At 37.2% G+C, this 25,476-nt stretch overlaps 1 long non-coding RNA gene across 1 annotated transcript; it reads left to right on the forward strand.

The window, feature by feature from the left end:
- Positions 1-4,366: 4,366 nt before the first annotated feature.
- LOC107728615 (uncharacterized) lies at positions 4,367-11,895 on the forward strand. The gene is made up of 3 exons (XR_001638495.1): positions 4,367-4,446; positions 4,806-4,858; positions 11,774-11,895. It is a non-coding gene; the product is annotated as an uncharacterized LOC107728615 (long non-coding RNA).
- The last annotated feature ends 13,581 nt before the right edge of the window (positions 11,896-25,476 follow it).

A 25,476-nucleotide genomic window follows, 5' to 3' on the forward strand; every position in this document is an offset into this window, starting at 1 on the left:
AAACATTAATCTTTTTGTTGCATCCAACATTGCATGTCAGATCAAAACCTACACTACTGTTTATACGTTTGTTTGGGGTTTTTACTTTGAACAAAAATACAATAAAAACAGTAATATTGTGAAATATGATTACAATAAGATAATTCTATATTGTAATATATTAAATAGTAATTTATTCCTGTGATGGCAAAGCTGAATTTTCAGCATCATTACTCCAGTCTTCAATGTCACATGATCCTTCAGAAATCATTCTAATATGCTGATTTGCTGCTCAAGAAACAACCTATTATTATGTTGAAAGCAGTTGTCCTGTTTAATATTTCTGTGGAAAGTGTGATACTTTTGTTACTAATTAAGCAAAAAATATATATCTTTATTTCAACCACTATATTTATTTCGAAGTATAATAGAGCAGATTGTCACAACCAGATGAGAAGAGCAATTGTCAGAATAGTGACAAAAACTCTAGCTACAATGCTGACACAGATGCAGAGCTGTTTTGCTGAAATGGCATGAACTTTGAAGCAATCTCCAGTATTTCTCTGATTCACCTCAGAGAGTGGCTAGACGGATTAAAAAAGCCAACAGTAAGTGAGACCCACAATTCACTAGAAACCAGCGAAAGCAACATACACACATCCAGGAAACACCTTCATGATGATCTGGGGTTTCGGTTTTTTTAGCAAGAAGATCTTGAAAATGTTTTTGTTTTGTTTTTTGGCATGAAGGTTAACAGATAGAACCAAAACAGTCAAATGACTGTGCATATAGTACAAAGATTCATTTTCCAGCAGAACTATGACACAAAGCAGCAAGTATGATATAATTAATGACCCTTATTTAAATCCAAATAAAATCCTGTATGACCCGAACATTGCAGTTCACAGATATTCTCCAATAAATGTAGGCTAATTTATTGATGTCTGGAAGTTTAAATTAACAAATAAATCACAAATTCAAGGTGGGATATTTTCTTAAAGTTTGTGGAACAGATTTGGAGAAATTCAACATTACATCACTCTCATTTTGACGGCACCCATTCACTACAGAGGATCCACTGGTGAGCAAGTGATGTAATGCTACATTTCTCCAAATTTGTTCAGATGAAAAAGCAAGCTCATCTACATCTTGGATGGCTTAAGGGTGGGTATATTTTCAGCAAATTTAAAGTTTTGGGTAAACTATGCCTTTAATAAGTTTAACCATCATATAAATAATAATTGATCTGTCTTCCATCATATCAGGCCAAAATCCATGCCCATTATCTGAAGTGAGCAAATATGATTGCCCATAAAAGGAAGATGTGGGAATGTTTAAATAATTCTTGGAATCAAACATATGCTATTTTAGCAACCCAAAACTACATCCACAAATACAGTTATTTTCCACTTGAGAATAAACTCATTTTTCTCTGGAAAATGCTGACTTACTTTGGCTGTGATAAATTGCAATAACTTTTCAGACACAGCTTGAACAACACCTATCAGTATTTCAGGCCTATCTATCAAAACAACCTTTGTCTTTATAAACACACCTCTGCACCTCAATAAATAAATCATTGTCAGAACGCTTGTCCCTAATCCAGCTGCTTTTTGTATGTGTGCACACCTCCTGACAAACACAACTGAGAACATATAATGATGCCATACAAAATGTTTAGTCCTGCCACTTTCAGCAACATGCTAATGGTTAAAATCACATGTTGTCAAAGATGAGACTGGCTTGTGAGCTGCATCTAAATTGACATTTTAGTGGACTTTTTGAAGGTTCTTTTAAGAACTGTTCACTGAAAGGTTCACTGGGAATCAAAATGGTACATTTACAGTATATATGTGTGTGTGTGTGTGTGTGTGTGTGTATTATTGGTGTGAAGAACATTTTTATAATCTAAAGAACTTTTTCCACTGCAATGGAGAGATGCCAATAAAAACCTTTATAAAAATGTAAGGTGCCGTTCTACCACAACATTTGTCCTGTTTTAGGTCGCTGACTTGTAGTAATAAGTAAGTTATAGTAGTAACAAAGGCTCATTAATTTTACGTTTTGGTGAATAAGTTGCAAATTTGTTTGAATTTTTACAAACTCATTTGTATGTTTTTGTACGATCTGCTCATGCCCCTCCATGGATTATGCCTTTATGGAGACATTTTACCTACAAATAATATGTTTTTGTATGATTCGGATTGTACAGATTCATATGAAATTGCACATTGTGCAATACTTACACCTATTCATGAGACTGGGTTGAACATGTCAAAACAAAAATAAGCGATAAACAATTTTATGTTCTAAGAACATTTTCTTACAACATTTCCAAAGAGTTATGAAAAAGTGTGGTACCATTATGTACTTCAATACACATCTGCATCTAAAGTTAGTACACTAAACACTATCTGTATGATAGTGTATTACGTATGAACAAAAACTTTATTTATTTATTTTTATTTGTTTTTGCAAAATGAATCATCCCTATTAAAGATGAGATCTACAACTGCACAATCGCAATGAGGACTGCCAAAGCAGACAGCTCAAGGCATACCTGATCGAACTTACGAAGAAAAGTAAACACTGGCCTTTATCCCAGGTATATTTGTTTAAACATGCAAATAGAGATTCAGCAATCATGGCTAATTTAGCATGCAGTGTCGCCTCAACATTTAGGCTACAATCAGAATACCTACTAAATCATTTTATACAGGGTGTGTGAAATTATGGGGGTTGGTTTGGGCGCCACTGACCGGGTCTACTATTGTCACTCACTGACAAGGCCTGTCAATCTTCAAGAATGTCTCGAGTCGAGAGTCACCTTAAGAATAGGGGACCTGAAAAGGTCTGTCAATGGTTGTGAGAAATGGCTGATTTTGAATGGAGTGTTGTCCACATAAGGAATGTCTGTGAAAGGTCAAAACTGATTAAATACGTGTATAGAGCAGAGAACAGTGCGTAGTAGAGCTCACTGGCAGATAAAGGTGTGACTATTCAAGTGTTAACTGGGTTACTCAAAAGCAGTGTTGGGAAGGTTACTTTGGAAATGTAATAGGTTACAGATTACAAGTTACCCATATTTAAAATGTAATAAGTAGCGCAACTATTTCAATTACTTTATTAAAGTAATGTAACTGATTACATTCGATTTGGCTACTTTTTTTATTTGGCTACTTTTCTAAATTTCAAATGAATGTTTTCAATTGTTAATCATTTTGAAACATTTAAACAGGCAGGGTTAACCTTACAGTATAGCGCCCAACACTGATTACTGTCAAACTTTCAAAATCCTTCTCCACTTGAATTAAGATTATAATCATTTAATTTTAAAGCACAGCAACCACAAAATCAGACTTTAGCACCTCTTTTTATTTTGAGACCGTTCTGAGATTAAATACAGTTTTAAAATAATTAATAACAAGATATAGTTTAATAGCTTTGATACTGTTTTTGAAATTAAATATTTGCATAGTTATGACAGGAAACATTGGCACCTAACAATGCCTTGGGAAAAAAAAACAGTTAATATAAAAAATAAAGCACAAACCCAAATAGGAAATAAAACAGTTATTGAATAAGCATGTGTCCTATTCTGTGTCCTAAACTCCTGAAACACTGGTGTCTCATATTTTAAAGCAGTCAATGCAATTTATGAAAGAAATCATTCACATCTGTATGTGTGTGAAAACATTCAGATGTAACCTCCTTTGTAATCGTTAATATTTTCAGAAGTAACTGTAATTTAATTACACTTTTTTTTTCTCAGTAACTGTAACAGATTACAGTTACATTTATTTTGTATTAATTAAATGACGTAATTCCATTAGGCCTACATGTAACTAGTTACTCCCCAACACTTCTCAAAACAAAAAGTCAATTAAATACTCAAATGCATATATTTTTTAAAAAGCAGAATTTAATTTAGTTAAACCCTGTTATGGTGTGACTACTGCATTATTAAAAATAATACAGTTTACACCTATATAAGGAATTTGCACCTACTATATAATGGTCATATCAACCTCAATAGTTCAGCTATGTTAAGTACAATTGGAAAATAAAATATAGCCTAAAATGTATTCTGAAATACAACAACACCGGGACTTTCGTTGACCATGTATGCCTTGTGTTTCAAGAAAGTTTCAAAAAAGTGTTACAACTGTACTTTACCTCAGGATGGATTTTAGAGCGCCATTTTGGGGCAAGGCCAAACGCAACGTCCAAACCAGTGTTGCCAATTTAGCAATTTTGTTGCTAGATTTAGCAACTTTTCAGACTACCTTAGCAACTTTTTCTTCCAAAAGCACCTAGCAACAAATTTAGCTATTTTTTAAAATTTATTTGGCAACATTTAGCAACTTTTAGCAACAAATCAACCTTCCTTTAGCAACTTCCCCTGAAAATTAGTTGGCAACACTGGTCCAAACGATGGGCTATCACGATTTGCATTTGCTTCTTTAGGTGAGCTGGACAATTTGGAAAAAGTAACGCAGTTACTTAATGTGAAATTATATTGGCCGTAAACAACATGTTTTTTATTCAAACAGAGCCTTCATCAAGCGCTCAGATCAGTTTGAACTAATTTAGGGGGGAACAAAAAATAAAAAATAAAAACAGCAACAAACTGACAACTTAAATAGGCCTATGTTTTTGTTATAGGCAATTCCAACACAAAACGTTTGTTATTGGTAGATTATTAACATGGAAAAAGTTGTCCTAAAGATGGCAAGGGATGCAAATATTACACGTCATTACATTTAGAAGCTACCGTAAATATTAGTAGGTCTAAATGTGAGATATGGTATTTTTGTCGTACATAGGCTACAGGAGATCATGGTCATGCTGTCCTGTGACATGATGTGGATTTAATCAGGTCAGTAGACACTTATTGTAGACGTTTTTGTGCTGTTTATTGTACTATGAGTGTATTTTTATACACAAATGTAAACACGGGCTTTGTCTGAGGAGTAGTATTTTAGCAGTGCCTATACATATATAGTATACATGGTAAATGGCTCCATCTGCTGGTTATTCATAAGTTTTGTCTTCACCAAGATTGCTTTGGTTTGTTAATGCTTTAGTTTATGATGTTAATATCATAAACAGTATTTTGATTTAACTGATTCTTCAGTGGAACACAAAATGATATATTGTGCATAATATGATGGAATGAAAGCCTCGGTGACCATTCACTTGCTTATTTTTGTTGACGTTTGTGACTTGCATAATTTTGTTGACGAATGTGAATGACGACTGAGGCTTTCCTTCTGCCTGACCTCTCTTTTAATGTTCCAAAAAGAAAATCCTACAGGTTTGGATGAGTAAACTTGACAGATTTCATTTTTTTAGGTGAATGGGGGTTAATTGTTGCAGCTGGGCACTGGCCACAAGAAGGCGCCATAATACAAGGATTCAGAAAAAAAGCTTAGTAACCATCGATCTTCTAGTACGTTTTTGTCGTTGTAGATCAGAATTGTAAACCGTTTGGTTTGCAGCACGTTCCAGATTCACTTTGTTGTAGGCTTTGTAGAATTTATGATAATATGAGATTATTTTTGTTATGTATTTTAGCAGTTTGAATGCCCCTACATATTTTCCACACTTTCTTAGACTCCAAATATTGTACAGGTGAGGTGATCAGCAAAATGATAATGTATCTGGTATTTGTAAATTTAATTGGGACCGAACGATTATAAAATATATTTGAGCCTACTCTACGTGAAATTCATTGCGCTTCTTGAAATACACAACGCAATTACAATAAGAAAAGGCTGGAGTATCTTTGCATGAGCTGTTTGATTTTACTGCGTTTTTGAAGGCTGTAATTAATTTTCCGAAGGGACATGACGTCTGTTCAGATGAATAACTGTCCATCTTTTGCTTACAAATCCCCATTTAAATCAGTGAAATGCCACTCAGTCGTTGTGTATATGAGAACGATAATTTGAAGTTAAATCCGTAGATATTTAATTGTATTGTGTCGCATTGTCCTCCCCCCCCCCTGAAATGCAAAATCTTAATTTTAAACATGCGAATCGCTGTTTATGTAGTAGAAATGTGTATTTCGCTTTAAATAAGACTTTCGTGTACAGAGATTGTATTTTTGTAATAAATATATGACAGATAGAATATGCATTTCTAGTTTTGTAAGCTGTACAAATGATTATATACTGATATTATTGTTTTATATATTTAGAAAAATAATTAATTGCTATTTTCCAACAGAAAATGCATTTGTTTCCCTTAAAAATACTGCTTTTATTTTCAGCTCTATAGTTTGTACCATTTACCTCGAGGACTGTGGTCTTTATACCAAGTCACTGGAGTATTTGCTGGGACTCACTTTCACTGTGCCCCTTCAGAGTCTCCAATGTCTGTATTAACCATGATAAAAAAAGCATATCAATGTCATGATTCTTTGTATTGATCAGCTTGATTATACAGATTTTCTTGTGAACCTCAATCATTATGTATTCAGTAAATTGAATTATTCTTCCTCATCAAGTGCCATGGGAATATTTAAAGAACCTGATCCAAATTCTGATCTTATTGATCCAAAATGATCAACACAATGTTTGAACAGCAGCAGCAGCGGATGCAGATGGAACCTAAATGTCACTGTATTTCTGATGGTCTTCTGTTTTAACATTTTATTCTGCTCCCTAAGAATAATGTAATGCTAATCTCAGCAGATGCTCTCCTTTATCTAAACAAACCTTTAATACTGCAGCACTGTTTTGTAATTAAAGGGCTAATAGGAGGTAGGGGGTTTGGTTTCTTGTGAAGGGGGTTGAGTCTGTCGGTCATGTCTGTGCATTTGAATACATGTATCATGAATATGCATCTCTTAACCTAGAGCATTAGAGCTGTGGTTGGTCAGTGGATCTGTCTGATTAATGCAAGTTTTGCCTAATATATGTATGACTTCAACTGCTGAGCTCTTCTCGAATACCACAGATATAATTTTTGTCTATACATTAGAATAGCTCTTTAGATGTTCAAATTTATGTGATAAAATGTGATTAAAACTACAGCAATTTCAGTTTTCATAAATTAGTTATACTATTTTTGTTTATTCAGTCATTTTTTTTACTGTTTGTTTTCAAAGGCAGGACTTTTAATTAATTTACTTTTCAGCCTGAGTAAAATGAACAGGACAAGATCTTACTCATAGCACAATTAAGTCTAATTTGAACGCAGCGCTATATAGTTAACCTTCAGAAAATTTCCACAGGGCTTTCATTAGTTGAAAAGTATTAAATCCATTTTCATAAATGTATTACTCTCTTCATAAGAGGGTAAAATAATCCTTGCTAATCACAATGTAATAAAACTTGTCATATTTTGTTGTACATTTGGTATTTCCATTTCTGATTCCCAATAGTCTGAGTCAGGCCAAATGTACTGAAATGTGCAGTGTTCACATCTGTTTTCAAGCCTTCAGAGTTAAAGGCCAAAAAAAAAACAAAACACATATATATATACATATTTTCAGTGAATGTCTACTCTGCATTCCCCAGTTTTAATTGAATATGTGGCTAAAGTTATATACTAAAACCTTCATTTAAAAGCAAATTAATGTAAATTTCACAAGGAGAGCGGAGGTGGCAAAGTGATTTTTTTGTTGTTGCTAATTTGCAAAGGTACTTAATATTGAGACCTTCAATTTTAGATTACCTCAACTGGTATAAAATGAGATATGCATAATTTGTCTTTTTTTGGAAATTACACATTAAGCTTTGAAATGCTTTGATTGCAGTGGCACATTTGCATTGCAATATGTCAGCATTGTTGCAGTCTATTCAATATATTTTTATTGTAGCAAAGGTCGTTCGTTGTTTTAGAGCGGGATTGCGATTTGAAAATGCAGAGGGAAAAAATGTCAAGATTTTTCGTCCCTGACAAATGCACTCTCGACAGTGATTGGCCATTTATATGTTCCTCCTGTCTGTTGAATTGTTTTGAAGTTTGTGTGTTCCCCTTTAAGAAGGGGGCTTTTTGCAGCTGAAGAATTTGCTCTCCTGTCGCTGTGAATGGGGCCCGGGCAGGAGCTTAGCGAGGGGCCCAATGTTTTGTTCTGTTACACTTCAATAGGGCGTCAAGCAGGGTTTGGGCCTGACAGCCTGTGGATTAAAGGCTCTTACCAGAATCTGTTCGCCCCACCCCCTGACCCGCGCACTCCAACAATAGCCTGAAAGAAACACATTCTTAACTCTTCAAGTACTACGTTGTAATTTGCAGGTGGCTATAGCCTACCAAGTCCCTCTAGTCCGAGACGATAAGGGTTATGGAGAAAAAAAAGGAGGGGGAAGAGGGTGTTAGTCATAGCCCACCTCCTTTTTTGCACCACTTTAGCTTTCGTATACATTTAAAAATATAAATTCATTTCTCGTCGATCTGAAAATCAAACATCTTGAAGTGCGTCATTGGACGCTAGACTTGAATTCAGAAAGGTACATTGTGTTCTTCTAATCCCTGCTATCTTTCCAAATTGTAAAAGATACACTGGATGTCAACAGTTTGGGGTTAGCAAAGCAGCCGTTGTTAACAATAGCCAGATGCCTGTTCCGAGCAAACAGCGATGCTCCCAGGGGTTGTAGCGATGACAAACATTTGTTGTTGCCTTCTGTTTTGACAGCACTTCCGAACCCTGGAGCCAGGAAGACACAGACTTTTGTTTGCAAAATATTTGACACTAGAGATCTAGATGGTAATAAAACCAAGCGAAAAATAGAAAGAAAGAAAAAAAAAACTTATTTTAGTTACTATTCTTATTCAATAAGAATTTTTAAGGTTCAAATGTGTTTAATCTAGATGGACCACTAGGTGGAGCTATTTGAAAGTTCCTCAGCAGGAACAGAAGTGCACAGGTGATGGGTTTGTGAAGTTTATGTAAGACTTTTATTTAGATTTTCTGGGTTCTTCTAAGTGAACTTTTTTATCTAAATGTTTACATGTTGGTTCAACATGCAGCGGGGAAGTTGGAAGATTAAAGCAGTCCTCAATCATTCATCATGTCAGCAAAAGTCGTAATAAACACGACTAAAAATGACCTAAACAATAGCTCTTTTTGGTCACGTCAATCAGAGTATTTTTCCAGTGTGCTGAAATAATGCTCCTCAGAGTATTGCTGTCCAGAAGCTCTCTCGTGGTCCAGCGGAGAGGAGTCAGCTGGGTCAAGCCTTGCTCATCCTTATAGTCCCGGCCGGGTGTGTAACACCAGACTGCATCTGGCCAATGATTCAGAGTGTCAGAGTTCACATCGCGTACTCGCGCGCACACACACACTGTGGGCCGATTCACGACCCTGCCACTCTTTCTTTGTGGTCAGATGATCGGTTTGATCACCCTTATTTAAAAAGTTTTACACGGAATGCTCTGTTCATTCATTTCCATATCCTCTATAGCCTCGGTTTCGAATGATCCGGGTCCAGGCCTGAAGGGACCCAAGCAAAATGTTTTTATTTATGGGGAAAATGGCATTGCTGACATTGCGTATTAGCTCTAAGTGCGTGCGTGGTCAATGGTGTTTTTGAAAACTTCTCCTTAAAGTGGCAGCCTTTCAAGAGCAGCCGCCTTTTCCCCTCCCTTTTCCTGTCACCAGTAACAGAACACAGATGTGACACGGGGTAGCAATTCCACCTCTATTTGTTTTAAACATTATTTAAAATGTTTGCAGTCCTGAAAAGGGCTAGGGAGGGAGAGATGGGCTGCGTACACGTACATGTATGTGAGAAAGAAAAGGGGAGAGAGAAAGAGGGAAGGTAAAGTGTGTTTATGGACCCCTGGCCAGACCAGGTACAGCTAGTGACAGATATGTAAACAGCTCGAGCACGCTAGACACATACTGTGAAAATAAAGTAAAGCAGCCAGATTTTAAATGTCTTCTGTTTACTTTGGGATGTTTCCTAAAACTGTTGAACTGCTAGTTAATTTTCTCGTATACATGTCATAAATCCTTTACACCTGCAACAGTCTGTAATACAATGTTGAGCTTGTTATGAGACGGCCAGTTTATTTTTTTTATTAGTGCCTGGTTTTGTCATAATTTTTTTCTGTTTAATAATACTAACAGTAAAATACTATTTTTATAGTAGTTAATAATAACATGTATTATTACTAAATAAATAATAAACTATTGTTATTGTTATGATTAGTGTTATTATTATTATTTATAGAAAATGTACTACTGTCATAATAGTTCATTTAATAATAGTAATGTTACTAAAACTAATACTACTACTAATAATTTCTTATGCTGTGTCGTTGGAGAATAAGAATATATTTTTTAAAGCATAGTTATTATTGTAAGAAATAATAATAAAGCTAATAATATTAGTACAATATTTATAAATGCGCAAATTAGAGTTTAATGCAGGGTTTATATACCAATGCAACACTTGAGACTTTCTTTCTCATAAAAACGTTTTGAAATCACTTTTGACTTGCTGATCACTTTTTTTCTTTCTTTTTTTTGTGGGGTATTTTGGACCATATATGTGAAGCTCAGTACACATCAAGGTGCTCTCGAAGCAAACAGCCGACTGTAACCTTCAAAGAATGAAAGAAAGAATCCAGGCTGCAGTGAAATCTAATCCAGCCACAGCTATAGCTACATGTGTCCAGTGTGTCTCCATTGGGCTGGCAGGAGGAGAAGGGGGAAAAAAAATCAACGGATTGGGGACCTTACTTGCTCACAGCAGAAATGTCAGCGAGACATTAAACAGTGAAAAGCTGGGTGTGCTTTCATAGTACAACCTGTCTGTTTTCCCTCCTATTTTTTAAATTGTCTTTCACTGAGCCTTTCACTCTGTGATCAGTATGTCCTGGTCATTTTCCAGGCTGTTTGTTGAAGTTATGACTAGAATGGGTGCTGTGAACCAGTAACACAGTAAATATTAATATTGAGCCCTCAGACTATTTTATTTTATTTTATTTTGTTTTACATAAATATAAAGTAAATCAAAAAAGTCCTTATAAAGACTAACATCACAAAATGGAACTGCAAAAAGCATTTAAACAGGTTTCCCAAATACATTTCCCATTCCCCACTAGAGGAAAAACAGGTAGCCAGGTGTCAGTTTTCGCTATGAATTAACCTACGAATCCCTTACTTATAACGGTCTCTGCTTATTAAGATGGGTTACGATTATTTTAACATTTAACAAGTGACACACTTCACCTTTAAGTTTTAGTTTTTTTGGCTTAAAGGTGTGATCGAAATCTAAAGCTGATGTACTTGGCTTTTTGTCAAAGATAACCACGCTCTGTCTTTGCCAGCTATGATTCGCGGTTAGCGTGAAATTTCTACTTGCGTTTATAGTGATTACAACTGGTTGCGTTTGATTAGGGGCTGCTATAATTGGCTGACATTAGATTTGTGGCCGCATGCTGCTGCTCAGCGGGTGGTCCTGGCATGGACTGTCATTGTTAGGATAGAGGCAGCCATTATGTACGGAAGTGGTGATCAGGAAGTCCTTTTGTCCAAAGTAACGGCTCTGCGGCGCTCTCCTCTAGAGACCAAAAACAACAAACTTGCCAGACAAACACAAACACATTGGCCGAGCTTAGGCATGTACCTGCAGTCCTCCCCCTCTCTCTCCATTCTAACTATAACCTCGCCTTAATTGAACGTGATTCATGATCCTCCCTTCTTTTCCCCTTGACGAAGTGCTTTTGTATGCATCCTTTAGTTCCAGGGCCAAAAGGCCCTTTAGTGCCCTTCAGGCATTTCTTATTAGTGTTGTAACATTATACCTTCTTTTTCCCACCCTCCTTCTCTCTGCAGACTCAAAACAGCTTTGAAACTCATCCTGGACTGGTTCTTTAACAGCACCTGAGGGCGGGAGACAGCAGGTTATGTGTCCAGGTCTTTCTCGCACACCTTCCTCGACCCCATCACTCCCACCCGAGAAGGTAAAGGCCCTCTGCGTGATGTCACATTCTATCCAGGGCTGCGTTTCTCGATAACGATTGATCTTAGCGCTTAAGCTTCTACGAGCCATTTTACGATCATTCGTTATTGTTTCACGTGTGTTTCCCAAAAATGCACTTAACGCAATCGCACGTAGCCGTATAACCTCTCGTTAATTGAATGTGATTCGAGATCCTCCCTTCTTTTCCCCTTGAAGAAGTGCTTTTGTATGCATCCTTTAGTTCCAGGGCCAAAAGGCCCTTTAGTGCCCTTCAGGCATTTCTTATTAGTGTTGTAACATTATACCTTCTTTTTCCCACCCTCCTTCTCTCTGCAGACTCAAAACAGCTTTGAAACTCATCCTGGACTGGTTCTTTAACAGCACCTGAGGGCGGGAGACAGCAGGTTATGTGTCCAGGTCTTTCTCGCACACCTTCCTCGACCCCATCACTCCCACCCGAGAAGGTAAAGGCCCTTTGTCACGGAAGTGTACACAAGCAGCCCTTGTTTATTTTATTGAATGTTTATTTCATTTTTTAACGTGCCACTCAAGGCTTCGAGGAGACGCGTGTGTACCTTTCTTCAACCTGTGTAAACACAGCATATTTCGCCACTCGTTTCCCGCTGTAAAAAGTTTATATCTGTAATCTGTTAAGTCAGATATTTTAAACAACATCTCGCTGTGTTTATAAATGCTGCCGGGCCGCTGTAATGAATTTACGGTAATGCGTTTTTTTTTTTTTTGTCTTCACTATCACTTCAAACCTTTTGCGGACGGGCCAAGCGAAAATCCTGTAAGATTATTTAGGTTTGAAATTAAAACAAAACCAAACGACTGAAATAGAAAATGTTGGTGTGACAGACAAAAACAACATGAGCGCAAACACTTCTGTGTGTAGGATGAAGACAAACAAGTGGTGGAAGTGTGTAAATCTGCACTCATACTAGTGAGGTGAATGATGAAGGATGAACACACTGTTATAGATTATTATGACCACCGGCAAAGTCATTTTTCATGGTGAAATATACACTGCAGATGATTTAGAATTTTTTTTTTTTTGGCGCTCATGAAAAGTGTGTATTTATTCTGTTGGATTTTCATTTGTCAGTGTGTGTAACTGAAATAACACTTTAAGTTGCATTAACCGACTTCCTGTGCAAATTATTCCTCAATTATCATTAAATGTTTGATAGAGTCTGGGGTGTTTTCACAGATAAAAAGAATAAATGCTATTGAGATTCAGTGGGAGGCTTCTTTGGTTAGTTTTAATCACTTATCATTTCTCTGTGTCATTTGTCACGAATCACAAGAGAAAAGAAGAATGGGATCAGGCTGGAGTGAAGTTGCTGTATGTCCGATTGCTTCTCTACTGATGAAACACACTTATCCTGCATTTACTGACCATGTTGTGATGAATGAGTGATGAATGAATAGCTAAGCATATAGTACAAATGACAACTATTGCTTTAGGAGGTGACATATTATAGGCTGCCCAAAGTTAAAGTGCTAAACAACAGAAATTATTATTTCTGAACTCTTTATACATCCCTGTCCATGTTTATCCATGTTTCAAAAGAAATCAATGTGACTGGGAATATTGCACATTGACCTACAGAAAGCTACTTAGTTTGAAGAGATTCAAACATCAGTACTCTATTGACAATAGATAATGTACCTTTTTTGACTGCAAAAATTCGCAAAAATTTTGTTAATGTGAATGCACCTTTAAAATTCCAATTCATCTAAAGCTCCAATCGGACCCAACTGTCCTGCATTGGAAGACAGGGTTCCCGCGGGTCCTTAAAAAGCCTTAAATTTAGTTGTATCAAATTTAAGGCCATAAAAAGTCTTAAATTGTAGAAGAAAGTCTTAATTATGATTTCAAATAGTCTTAAATTTGGGGACGGAAATACCAAAATTGCGATATAGCTTAATGTCACGATTAAACTTCAAAATGCTATGATTTCATTACATAAACATGAGCGCTGCACAGTCCAGTTCTGGCAGCTTTGTGTACTGCTGTTACCGGGGAAACAGGTATTTTTCTGCCTTTCCAAAAGCGCCACCTGCTGGCAGAGAATTAATGTTAATTTTCAATAAGCCTGTTTTGTTCAGACCAATGTGAAAATCAACCCATATTTTTACTTTGCAAACACGCAGAGCTGTAAATGTTAACTGGTGGATCGATAAGAAGATAATGCATTATAAAAATCTAAACAGTAAAATGTATTTGTTATTTAATTAATATAATAATTTATTGATAATAATTATTTAATTTAGTATAATAACTAATACTTTTGACTCATCCGTTTTCTTAAAAATAGTTTAAAGGCTGAAATGTGAAATGTATCATTGTATTAATATAAAATGTATAATTTTATAAAACTTTTTGTTTTTGTGAAAACTTGTATCTGAACTGTAAATCATGCTTTTTTCAGTCATTTTACAGTTTAATATGTTACTGTAAAGTAAACGTTTCCCTACCTGACATGCTTATATGGTATTCATTTTATTTGTGCAGGTCTTAAAAAAGGTCTTAAAGTCTTACATTTGAGCTCAAAAATCCTGCAGAAACCCTGGAAGACGACTGTGTGAAATTAAAGTTTGGTTACATCCTGTCTACTACTATACCTACATGTATGCATGCAAGAATAAAAAGGACATTTGATGGAGTAAATTTACTTATTTGTCTTTTTTATCGACTTATGAACTTATGAACATATAAATAATAGCTTGGTCATCTCTTTTAATTTTTTTAGATCATAAGAAGCTGCCTTAGGTTTTAGACACAGCAATTGTGACAGTGACAGACACACACCCACCCACCCACAAAGAGCGTGTTAGATGTATCTAAACATTGATAAACCCTTGGTTAGTCTTGGGCGTTGTACTGTCATATACCTCTATATCAGCTTGGCATTTTCTTGACAGGCTAATATCTATATAGAACATCTGTCAATTCACATCCTTCTCTGATATTGTCATTGCATTATAAACCATCCATTTGTCAATGTGATCAAACAATCGTCAACCTCGTGAAGCTCCTGCGTGATGTCACATTCTATCCAGGGCTGCGTTTCTCGATAACGATTGATCTTAGCGCTTAAGCTTCTACGAGCCATTTTACGATCATTCGTTATTGTTTCACGTGTGTTTCCCAAAAATGCACTTAACACAGTCGCACGTAGCCATGCTTTAAGTTATCCTCTTGTTGCTGGAAAATATAATGTAGCGATTCAGTATTTAAACTGTTATTAATAAAAGTTGTGGGGCAGCGTTGATAAGTTTCTTTTCTCCTGGATGTGTGAGCTGCGCGATCTCCGATATATATGTGTGCGTTTGTGTGTGTGTGTTTCAGTAAGCAGCACATTAATATAGAACAGTAATTAAAGACTCTAATGCACACCAGCACACCAGTATAGGTGTGTGTATTGTAGGAGCTAGACGACGTATGATGACGTGTGACGGCATAGTAGTGGTGTCCCAATACTTAGGGGAATATTTTCACCCCTACCCCTTGACACTCTGTTTCAAGGGACAAGGGGTAGGGGAAGGGGAAGGGGTATAAAATAGAATTGGGATTGGGCCTAAGATCAGTCGTACGATCGTTTTTACGAACTTCTTAGGCTTACGAAGCTTTTGGGAAACGCAGCTCAGAACAATCACAAGTTCCATCAGAGTGACACAAAGAATGGTGGACGTGCGGCTAAGGAGGGAGTTGTTCTTCATATTCCCTCAGATGTGAGGGGCCGTATATTAAGGCAGTCAAATTGTAGTGTGTGGATGATTGGTGGCAAGAACCTGGACAGGGAAGATTGCTCGTGAGAGTAGCCTCGCATTAAGCCTGTCAATGTACGAACAGTTCACAGGAGAGAGCTATAATTAAGCCTCCCTCATCCAGGAGAGGCTCTCCATTATATTCAAATTAAGCATGAGTGATTTTGATCAATGTATTCTGAAGGTATGTGTGTGTTGATAGCCTTGGAGAGGCATGGGATTTCATCTCACCGTGTCAGACAAACAGAAGAACGAGAGAGAGGGTGACAGAAACAGACATTTTTTGAAAAGATTCAAGACACAGTTCCTTTTGTTTGGATTATGATCGTATTGTCTCGTAAAGTTGTGGAAAATGTCAGATCGCCTGTCCTCATATCCGTCTGCGAGTGTGTGTTCCTGTGCCTCAAGCCGACTGATTTGTTGCCGTCACCGAGAGTGATAAAGCAATTCCTCTTCCTGAGCGTTCACGACCACATCTTCGGAGAACAGTTTGTTCATTTCAATAGCTTGGGGACGTAAAAAGAGCGGGCGAAGTTCCTCCCATAAATCTCAGCTGAAATATGACTTCTCCAGCCTTTTCCTCACAACTCGAGTGTGGAGGCATGCTTGAACCTGACATTAAATGCCCCTCTCGTCTAAATGAGCGCAAGACTGATGGCGGAAAAGTTACACTTCCAGAGCAACAGATAGTGACCAGAAGTGTGCGAGCTTTAAACAAGCTGTATGAATTGTGTTCAAGTCCTTACTGGTTTATCTGTCCAGGAGAGCTATAAAGAACAAGAAACAGACTCTGAGGCAATAAATTTGACTATTATTTGTTGGCCAGAGCGAGTATAACATATCTTTGTTTAATATGTGAGTGCATGGCAGTCACTTTTACATAAAAGTGCTGGAGGGAGAGAACAGACGTGCAGGTTGTGATTTCACAAAGTGGCTAAACTTATGAATTAATTGGGTTATACACAATTAATTTAAAATGATCTCGCAGTGTTTTGATAATAAATCAATAGTCACTAAATAAATAGTGTGTCTAGTAAGGTATTTGCTCAAGTCACAAATAAAATTTAAGCAATATTATGATTAGAAATGGTTGCATTGTACATTAACATCCCACTGTATTCTCATTAACTTCTGATTTGAGAACGAGAGTAATTTTGAAGCTTGTGACGTATTTCGTTTGAAAACTTAATCTGCTGTCGATTTTGGGATTTTTAGATCAGTGGATAAATGCATGGATCAGTAATTAAGTATTAAATATTTATATTAAATATAGGAGGAAGTCTCTTATGCTCACCAAGGCTGCATTTATTTGATCAAAAATATAGTACAAACAGTAATTGTCACGGATTGTGATATTGTTAAATATTGTAAACAATCTAAAATAAATTTGAAATATTAAAATGTAATTTATTTCTGATGCCAAAGATGAATTTTCAGCAGCTATTACATAATCACATGATCTTTCAAAAATAATTCTGATATGCTAATTTGGTGATTAAGAAACATTTCTTAATGTTTCAATGTTGAAAACGGTTGTGCTGCTTAATATTTTTGTGGAAACTGTGCTACATCATTTTTTAGGATTCTTATTCTACTCTATTCTGATAAATATAAATTCTTTGATAAAAAGAAACAGCATTTACTTATATAAGTCTTTTTTACCATTATATCTTTACCATAATTGTTGATAAAAATTCATAAAAAATTTATTATTGCATAATCAATCAATCAATCAATCAATCAATCAATCTGAACCCAAACTTTTGAATGTAATGTCTTGTTGGTCCAGTGAAAATATTTTTGTGTTGAGTTTGAGGGGTTCCAGGATCTAATTCAACATAATTTAAGTTAATCTCATAATATATTATTTAATAACCTTGGAGTGGGGTAACATTTGTTTGCATTTTGTTTTGTGTTTTTCAACAGAACAGATAGCTGTGCAAAGGTCTGAAGACATCTCAAAAACCTTTAAAACACATCTTGTTTCCTTGTGTTCTGCACCTTTTTCTTTTTTCCTTTTCCCATCTAGCACAAGTATGCGTCTTATGATCAGGATCAAGTGAACCTGAAAACACCCTAAATATTCAGAGCTCCCTTAAGACAGACTAAATAACTAGTTGTTCAGGAAACTCAACATCTGTTTAATTTTGAATATATGTTGTTTTACACATCCCTAACATATCCTCAATATGTGCATATGTAAGTGAACCACTGAGAGAGAGACAGGTAAAGAAAAAATGAGCGGTAGAGACAAAGCGAGAGATTGCTATCTATCTACACTGAAAAAGAATCCACCATCTTAGGTTTCTGTAGGAACACAGTGCTTTTGTGTTGCACGGCTGGCTCTCGCCAACACTAGTGTCTTACAGGCTGGCGAATTAAATGTGCTGGCTCCCTCCAACCTCGCTTTCCTCTCACACTAATCTTGCCGTATTACCTTCCAGGATCGCCGTGCTGTTTTAATATCTGTCACTACCTTCCTGGATTTTACGACTGTGCTTCCTCCCCTTTAATTTGTCCTCTTTTTGTTTGACTAGCCTGTCTCACCCTTTTGTATAATTCTGTCTTTGTTTGATGGGAGAAATGAGAGTGATTTCAGGTCTGGTCTCTGCTCTATCTCCGGCTGTTTTTCTCATCTGTGCCCAAGCTGTCGCTTGGAGAATGCACCCGCTCTTTCGCCGACAAGTTGGTGTAAACACTCTGATTGCAGCGCTAACCAGTCTCGTGGAGCGCCGCACCTGTGTTTCATTGGTAACGGCCTAGCAACAGGTTCGTCATTACAATGGAGGTAATCTATTAGCCTTAATGAGGTCTGGTGGAGAGACGCATTGATTTTTGCTGAATGCCTGTGATTACCATCCCACTCAGAGAGAACGTAATGCCTCCAGCCAACAGTAATGCTAGAAACAACCACCTCAGTCCTGCAGGGCCTGCTAGGGTCATGAAGACATTCATTATAAATACATGGACTGTTTGGACAAATGGGAGCATAATTCAGTTTTTCAAACGTAGCATTACTGTTATTTAAACAATAAACTGCTGTTTCGCTCATTGCAGTGAATGATTACATTTAGACCGTGTCCTGTATACGTTAATATATGACATTGCTCCATGACAGGCGGCATTCAAAAAGTGTCCAAAACATTCGGTATGCTGCTGACATTTCATGAAGGCCTTTTCTTGTTTTTTTTTGCACTATATGTACTTGTATATTTCAAAGCTCCTATCTTGTCATGAATCAAAGCTTTGCCTTGTTATTATTGTAAAACCTGAAAGGCCGGAGCAGAACTAATTCGATATGCCCTTGTTAGTGAAGGCCGTCAAATAGAGTGTTTGTACCTTGGAAAAGCTTCATGGAATTGCGTTCCACTATTTAAGCTGGGCTCTTGCCATTTTGATGTTTGCTTTTATGTCCCGGGCATATTATTTTGTTATTATTATCCGAAACAAGACACACAAATTGAATATTGTATTTAAAAGTCAATTTCATTGAGGAGATTACGCAAATCAGCCTTATTCTTTGCAGTCTCGCCTGCCTCCACCTTGATGCATCTCTTAATTTACACTGGTTTACTCTATTCATTTGCCAGAGCCTTGCCGGGGATCTTTTCATGTTTTGCTCCCAGTTTGCATTCCTTCCTTTTGCATGGTTATGGCATTTGTGTTTGTTCTCTTCCAGCCCACCGTTCTGAAAATCAACCCTTAAAAGCAATTACCTGCCGACATTTAATGTGCTCAAGCAAGGTGAATTTCATTTCGCCCTGACTGACTGAAAACCCTGAGATGGCAGCTGCCTTTTCGGCATCGCAATAAAAGCACTGTGTACTGTAACGAGAGTGAAAAGCGTGAAGTATTCCTAGTGTGTTATTGGTCATTTTTATGGTGTTTGGCCATTTTTGTCCTAAACTGCAAATCCTTATGTGGAATTTCCTTTATTGGTCCTCACGAAGGTCAGCCAAAGATCTCTGCGTCGGGGAAACTATCAAAGCCCATGCCTGAGCCTTTGGGGGTCTGGGGTAATAGCCCTCCTGACCAGGAGAAAAGAGAAACCCCTGATTGCTCAACATTTTACAGAGCACATGTTTGTCATTAACACGTCCTATTATGGTAGTTACAGATGTGATTAAAACAACCTGGGAGACAGGTGGGTCCTGGAGCCCCTGATTTGCAGGCTCTTTGTTCTGGGCCTGCTCACATTCTGTGACCGCTTGGGTTTTTGGGGGGGGAGTTTGTTGCGCTTGGGTTTGGGTTGCGTGGAAGCACAAAGCTGCATTTTTCCCCTGTTGAGGCCCACTCATCAATTTTAGCCCTGACCTTTGGGTATTTATTTTTCCCTTGCTCTTTCTTTTTTATTCTTCTCTGTTTTCATCCGTTCCTTGGAACTTGGTGGTATTTCATTTTGGAGGTCAGGAAGTCTCATACGGTGAGTGGAGTGAATTGTCTGGGACTGAAGACACACTTTTAACGTGGCTCAGCGAGCGAGCGAATGAGTGAGATCCATGGAATGCAAATGAACAGGAATTTAAACAATGATATTTTGAAAATGATTTGGAGAGCTGGGTTGTAACCTTAGAGGCTTGTATTATGCTGTACAAACTGACTTATACACAGCTAGACAAAAACAGAAATGATTTAGCCATCATTTGCTTTCTGCATATTTCTCTGTTATTTTTCCTTTCAAGTACAAAAACACAATCTTCCTTCCAACACCTGTTATCAGGCCTCTAATGTATCTAAAAACACCACAGCACAAAGTGTTTTCTGCTTGCAAATCATCTGCAGAACGGGCTTGTGCTCTATTCAGAATTGATCTGAGAAAGCAGAAAGCAGTTCCTGAATTTGAGCTGTATTTGAATTGAGGTATTCAGGAAAGGAAAGGAAGGAAAGGAAAGGACGTGATGTGTGGCCAAGTATGGTGTCCCATACTCGGAATTTGTGCTCTGCATTTAACCCATACAAGTGCACACACACAGCAGTGAGTAGTGAACACACACCCGGAGCAGTGGGCAGCCATTGCTGCAGCACCCAGGGAGCAGTTGGGGGTTTGGTGCCTTGGTCAAGGGTCTCACCTCAGTCGTGGTATTGAGGGTGGAAGAGAGCGCTGTACATTCACTCCCCCCACCTACAATCCCTGCCAGTACCAAGACTCGAACCTGCGACCTAACCATTAGCCAACAACTGTCAGATTTGGCCAGATTTGCAATTCAGATTTGAATGCAGAATCAGAATGAGTAGAGTAAGTAGAATAAGTACATTGAAATTCAATTATATATTCAATTTCAACTTTCAATTTCAAATTGAAATGACAATTATATTCTCAGTTCAGATTTTATCTTGACAAACTTTGTAGTTTAAATCAAAGTTATAATTATTCTAATATTAATGATATTGTTATAATTAAAATGTAATATTCATTATTTGTATTTATTTTTTTAAATAGAACACTGTAAAAAAGATTGTCTGAAGCTGTAAATGAAGATTTAATAAAACAATATCTGATAAAACAAATTAATTGGAGTGTTTTACAGAAAAAAATTATATCTACTTCTATTTCAGAATTTTTTCTACTTCAGAACTTCAAGTTCAATTCACTGTTACTTGCCTTTTCTTTGTAATTGTTTATGAAATTTTCTAGCAGTTTCTGAGTGAAAATAATTTCTACACCATTTTTTTCAGTGAAACGTTTGTCCAGATGAAGTTTCAATTTTGAGTTGTTAGTGATTGTACAAGTTTACAGACAGGTTTGTATTTAACTATAAATGTAATTATAGTACTTAATAAATTAACTTTTGGTGACCAGGGTGGAAGAACACTTAATTTTCCAAAATTCATTACCTGTGTTGAATTTCTTTGAATTGCAGTTTTCAGTAAATTTCCTCCTCCTGTCATTCAAGTTCAAATCCTATAAGGTGTGGCCAATTCATTTCAAATTCACATTGATGAACTGAAAGGGTGACAAGTTTTTAATTTAGATTTTTTTCCCCCACACAACCCTGTGGCAGAAGTAAGCATAAGGAGTCTATGCTCGCTTTCAGAGTGATGTGTTTATAGTAAGCAGCTTTTGAGGGGAATCGTGTCCTTTTATGGTCATTCTCCATGCTTTGCAAATATGCACTAATGCGATGCCATCTCTCTAGCCTTTTCTCTCACTCTATTGCTCTCTCGCTCCAATCCCGGTGATGAGGTACCAACGAGGGCCGCCGGTGTCAGGACGGTCCACCATCCTGTGACTCATCCACTTGTAATCTCTCATGAAAGTGCCTTTTAAAGTGTTCGCATGAGTACGTGTGTGTTTTTGAAACCCTCAAAGGCCTCTGACAGAGGTTTGTTTTTACTTAGGACATGTAAAAGCCTCACTCAGGAGTGTTTAGGTTAGAGCGCTGCTGTCTGCGGCCCTCGGTCCACTTACAGCATGCTGTGCGGGAGTGTGTTTAAGAGGAGTTATCTGCATCTAACATATACAAACACGCATACAGACACACCGCAACAATCTTAATGTGACTAATGCATCGGTTTTGCTATCAGACAAGAGCTGAAAGCGCTCAAGACATCTTGTGTGGTTGTATAAGGACCATTTGTGCTCAAAGTAGACACAGCTCCAATGTGGATGAAATGAAAATGGTTAGTCTGTAGTCGTTTAAAAAATAGGTTAAACCTAAAATGATTCTGTTTGGTGTAGTTTGGCAAAATGTAATTGTTCAAATCCTGTAAGCTTGACATTCTAACCTTGACATTACAAGACGAGTGGCAACTCCGTAAGGTTTTTCTGAAGTTATGTCCGAGTGTTAAAAAAAGACGCAAGGAGAAAATGTCATATTTCAAAGCTATTAATATGTGCATAGCAGGACAGGGAATGTATTAAGTCATGTTCCTTATTAAACCTCACTAATGCCACATTATGTAGCATGTCATCAATTAAAATCAATCATTGGAGCTGGGGCATCATGAATTAAAGATGCTCTGAAGGTGGACAGCACATGTCTGGATGATTGGTGTGGGCTTTGTTCTCGTGTGTTCTGGCTGGATCAGTGACCATAGTTCATTTGATCTGAGGTCGGTGTAGTCAGTATGATATTGCACATATTTTTTGAAGATTTTTGCTAGATCTGAATGTAGCTTGTAGCTTATTCATATCAGCCATTTTGTCTACAAGTATGATATCACAAGTTGATTGGTTGGGTGGTTGGAATGACTAGTCATTTTAACTGACTAACTTAACTGTTTGTTTGTTTATTTATTAATTATTGTTATTATTAAAAAAAAATTTATTTAGGATTTTTTAGCCAACAATAACACCAAACAGTGTATTTTTTTTTACAAACTTAGCTGTGGTTTTATGAGCCTGTACCAAACAGTTCAGATGTCCATTAACGCGCATTGACTTCTGGGATTTACTTTAAAAAATAAATGGCTTTTTGTCCTTAAACATATTTATTTGAATGAAAACAGGTGGCTTGTTAAACTTGATAAATCTTTGTGAGAGAAATCGGACTCGTCTGCTTATATGGTAAAAAAGTAAAAGTAGACTTTTGTGTATAAAAACACATTAGCAAATTAAAATAATGAGTAAAAAGGCAATTTATTTATAACATAATCAAATGCGGTCATCTGTGTTTTCCTTTATAAAGATTTACTTTGGTAACCATGGTGTCTGCCAAAACACCATAGACACTAATGTGATTGTTGCTATTAATACAACTCTGGTAACTAGCTATTAGCCACCACTGTCTTAAAAATTTTTGTATGATATGTAAAATATGTTTAAAAAGGAATTAAACAATTGATTTCATTGTAAATCATAGATATTGGTCATTTTAACTGCTCTTTTACCGTTAATGGACGCAACCGTTTGCTTTCCAAACTTTTCCAACTTTTTAGTATTTAGGTGATCTGATCTGTCCAGCAAGCTCTCTAAAACTATATTACATTGAAAAATAAATATGCTGCTTTTAGGGTCATGTCCACCAGACATTGATCAGATGTGTCGTTCTTGTGTCTAAAAACAGCTATATGCAGCTCAAAAGTATGGAAATTATATATAAATTATTATAACTACAGTATATTTAACAAAAAATCTGAAGTCTGATAATTTTATGAAGTCTAAAAAATTGTATGCACATTTAGTGTTGAAGGTTTTCTATAAAAGTCCTTTAGAGGTGCATCTTCTCAGAACTGTTACTTTTCACAATCAGCATGATATTGAATTGAACCCCTTTAAAGAACCCTCGCTAAAACATTGCTAGTCACTATCACTATCTGTCATCGACACATTTAAAGGTAGTTTATATGTAAAATCGAGAGGTAAACTAGCTTTATGGGGTTGTTGGGCAGATCTTCTTCTGTGTGTGTGGCTTTGATTAGACACACACGGTGAGGCCCCTAATCTGCCATTCATCTGCACAGGAATTTCTCAGTTTCGGAGGGGCCTCTGAGAAAACTCTCAACGCAAACAAACAAAATATCAGCTTACCCTGCCTCGCAATATCCCCTCTTCAATCTGGGGATGCTGAAGCAACGCACTGTTTATTGTTTCAGAGTAAACTCCGCTGTTGCATTGCTGCCTTCCTAATTAGATTTTACCTGCCTTGTTTTTCTTTTTCCCCACCCTGGCTTTTTATTCTTTACTCTTAAAAAGGTGATGTTTTTGTGGACCACTGTAAACCACAGGGTGTTTGGAGGTACGAGATTTCCGAGAAGAGAACTCTGATGGGAATGCGACAGACATCTGAGAGTTGACTCATTTATTGTTCTGTAGAAGATTTTTCAAATATGTTTACGATATTAAAAACTAAAGTGAGATAAAAGCTTCCGATGCTAGAGTTGGGGTAATGTCTGCAACGCTTTCTTGGGTTTCTCCTCCTTACTTTTTCAAACATACTCCGCCGTACCTCCAGGGATAACCGGAGTGTTTCTTTGTGGTTTGATTTGCCCCAGTGTGGCCATGAGAATGCAGGCACTCCACAGTAAACCCCCAGGGCTGCCACCAGGCAGATCCACCTCTTCTCACTCACCTGAGGGGCCTGTCACCCTTTCCTGAGGGTTGCGATGCTCCTCTCTTTATAGACACTAGGGTGAGGTATATTATCAGGGGGAACCTGTCTACTCCCTGAACGTAGGGCTCGCGCCTCGCTTGTGCGCACAGAGCTCGCTTTGGAGTCTTTCGGCAATGACCGTCTGATGTCGATCGCCTTGGGAAATTTTAGTGTTGTCAGTCACTATGTATCCTTTCATCGACTTTCCCGAGCCACGTTCTGTCATTTTTATTTTTTACCTGCACCCAAATGTCGCAGAGTGCTAAGAAAGTGTCATAAAAAGTAGATAAAATTAAAACTTTTACAAATTTAAACATAAACACGCATCTTCTAGAACTTTAAGAAGCCTTGAAGTGCCTCGGGATGAATTCTCCCAGGTACCTTGAACTCGTGAAGAGGTTTTCAAGTGTGTGTTTATACGCTTGTCTCCTTTGTTTACTATGTTTGCGCTTCTTTTAATTTTCTCTGGTTTGGAAAAAGTAGACGGCTTGTCACTAGGCTCGCTGACCTCACCCCATCACCCGTAAAGTCCTCTTATGGTATTGTATATGTAAGCAATGGCACTTTGTTTTCTTTCATAGACTTCATGCCTTACATGGAGGCACACAGTGGCTCCAGCCAGCGTTGTGTATCATGGAGGTACTTTTGCATTGTGTATCAGCTAGAATAAACTGTAGGAGGCACACCGGGGTCAGAGCTTTGCTATCAAATCCTTGGATACTTTGGATAGGATGTCAGCGCTCTTTAAAACACGACATGTCAGTGTT

This window comes from Sinocyclocheilus rhinocerous, unplaced genomic scaffold, assembly GCF_001515625.1.
Source record: "Sinocyclocheilus rhinocerous isolate Xijiao unplaced genomic scaffold, SAMN03320098_v1.1 scaffold757, whole genome shotgun sequence".
In the NCBI taxonomy this organism is placed as follows: Eukaryota; Metazoa; Chordata; class Actinopteri; order Cypriniformes; family Cyprinidae; genus Sinocyclocheilus; species Sinocyclocheilus rhinocerous.